This window comes from Lithobates pipiens, unplaced genomic scaffold (genome assembly GCF_037356315.1).
Source record: "Lithobates pipiens isolate NorthernLeopardFrog02 unplaced genomic scaffold, aLitPip1_a1.2 Scaffold_19, whole genome shotgun sequence".
Classification (NCBI taxonomy): Eukaryota; Metazoa; Chordata; class Amphibia; order Anura; family Ranidae; genus Lithobates; species Lithobates pipiens.
This window is the reverse complement of record NW_027507764.1, coordinates 108,053,489-108,056,128: the sequence shown is the minus strand read 5'-3', so window position 1 is coordinate 108,056,128 and position 2,640 is coordinate 108,053,489. Positions and strand designations below refer to the sequence as shown.

At 50.1% G+C, this 2,640-nt stretch overlaps 1 non-coding gene across 1 annotated transcript; it reads right to left on the bottom strand.

Annotated features, from left to right (window-relative positions):
- Window positions 1-824: 824 nt before the first annotated feature.
- TRNAG-UCC (transfer RNA glycine (anticodon UCC)) lies at window positions 825-896 on the bottom strand. Its single transcript has one exon. It is a non-coding gene; the product is annotated as a tRNA-Gly (tRNA).
- Window positions 897-2,640: the final 1,744 nt, after the last annotated feature.

Below are 2,640 nucleotides of genomic sequence, written 5' to 3'. Positions count from 1 at the left end.
ACCTGTGCACCCCAAACTGTAATTCATTCGCTTCCTACCTCTGCACACCCCACACTACCCTCCCCCCCATTGATTTGTTTACCTTTGCAGAACAGGCTGATTTTAGGCTTGTTGACCATAGTTGTAGGCAGGAATTTCAAACATGACCCTTTATCCCTCCAGTGGGCAGCATTCAGTATAGGTGATTGTGGATATGACCTCAGGGGAGCATGCTATACTTATGAATACTGACTCTATTTACATATGAATGCTGCCGATTCGCCGCTATTTACATATAAATGCAGCCACTCTTTACATATCAATAACGGTATTTACATGTAAACACAGGGTCTGCAGGTGAGTCATCTGTACACAACAATAGGGCAGAGCATTAGTAACTTCACACTGAGATTGCAGGACACAGCACAGGACTGGAAGAAATTTAAACTTGAATAGTTGACAATTATGAGGCTGCTGCTTTGGGCCCCACAACAGGGCAACTGCCCCTTTTGCCCTGCCGTAAAGACGGCCCTGTAGTAAACAACCAATATTTATTTTCAGCCAAGCTGCAAAGGATAGCCTAGAAAATACATGAAAATTAGCTGAGTGCTCCACCTAGTGGCTGAAAAGAAGAATACAAATGTAATCAGATCCCCCTGCATGAAATACAGTATATTATTCAAAAGTATTTATGAAAATTCATGCAAACATACGACACATTCACTTCATTTGTTTTGGTTAAAATGTTATTCCATCTCTAATAAATACTCAGCATTTCATTTGTATAGCTCTCTTCTCCCTGGAAATTCAAAGAACTTAGCAGGCAAGGCAGCCATCTTGACAATTGCGTTGGCCGGGATTCAAACCCGGGTCAGCTGCTGGGAAGGCAGCTATGCTTACCACTGCACCACCAACATGTCTTTGGAGTGTGGGAGGAAACCGGAGTACCCGGAGGAAACCCACGCAAGCACAGGGAGAACATGAAAACTCCATGCAGGTGTGGTGCCCTGGTCCGGACTTGAACCAAGGACCCCAGTGCTGCAAGGCTCACCACTAAGCCTCTGTGCTGCCCATATATGATCTCTATAATCTAAGGCCCGTCCGCGCTGAACAGGATAAATCAGTGATGTCTATTGGGGGTTATGCTGACCATACATGGAAAAATGTAGCCAGTTCAGCAGGGACTATGTGTGGCCACTGTGGTTGAATATAAGACTTCGGCCGCCCTGTTGGTATATTTTCACCAATTAGGAAAATTAGGAAGACATCGCGCTCCCAGGGGACTTTGCCTAGTTAAAGAGCCGCCTCTGCTGGTACCCAGGATCCCCACGCCAACAGCACAGTGCCGAGTCCCAGCCAGTCTGTGTAAGACCGATTCACTGGGAGACGGGAGCACACTGACAGCTCCGGATCACAGCCATCAGAATCAGCGCTGACAGTTTCCCCCACCTCCCACACAGACAGGAGAGGAGAGAGAGCGGCTTCTGCTCCTCCTCCTCCCGCCCTCTCCTCCTGTGTCTGCCCCACCCACAACTCCCCGGCAGTGCTCTTCCCAAGAGAAGAGAATATATGGGCAGGAAGTTTGGAACACAGCAACCGGAAGAGGAAAGATGGAGCCTGATCCATCCATCCACTCCCTCCATTCTCTCTCACAATTCCTAGTGAGTACTCTGATGTAAGGGGTACCCTTCCTTTCCTCCTACCTCCATCCCCCGCTACATCCATCAATCCCCCTGTCCATCCCTCTCTCCCTCTCCACCCCTCTCCCCGTCCATTCCACTCTCTCACTCCAGAGGGATGGAGAGAGAGTGGCGGAAGGAGGGGGGTGAAGAGACAGAGGGATGGTGGAGGAGAAAAGAGAGAGAGGAGAGAGAGACAGAAAAGGAGAGAAAGAAAAGAGAGAGGGGGATAGAAAAAGAGAGAGATAGGGGTATATAAAGAGAGAGAGAGTTGGTGGAAAAAGAGAGAGAGGGGAGTAATAAATGAGAGTGATAGAAAAGGAGAGGGGGGGGGTGAGGAGAGATAGAGAGGGAAATAAAGGGAGATAGAGGGGGATATTGAGAGAGAGATAGAAAAATAGAGAGATAGAGAGGGAGTGATGGATGGAGCGGGGGATGGAGAGAGAGAGAGGGATGGACAGTGGGAGCGATGGATGGAGTGGGGGATGGAGGAGGAAGGAAAGGAAGGGTACCTCTTACATCAGAGCACTCACTGGGAATTGTGAGAGAGAATGGAGGGAGTGGATGGATGGATCAGGCTCCATCTCTCCTGTTCTGGTTGCTGTGTTCCAAACTTCCCGCCCACACATCCCCTTCTCTTGGGCAGAGCACTGTTGGGGAGTTGTGGGCGGGGCAGATACAGGAGGAAAGGACGTAAGGAGGAGGAGCAGAAGCCGCTCTCTCTCCTCTCCTGTCTGTGTAGGACGTGGGGGAAACTGTCAGCGCTGATTCCGATGGTTGTGATCTGGAGCTGTCTCCCAGTGAATCGGTCTTACCCAGACTGGCTGGGACTCGGCACTGTGCTGATGGCAGGGGGTCCTGGCTGCCAGCAGAGATGACTCTTTAAATAGGCAAAGTAGGCAGCTGCGAGGCCCCTGGAAGCACGAGGCCTTAGGCGACTGTCTAATTTAAAGAGCCGTCTATGCCCTTCACCCCCCACAGT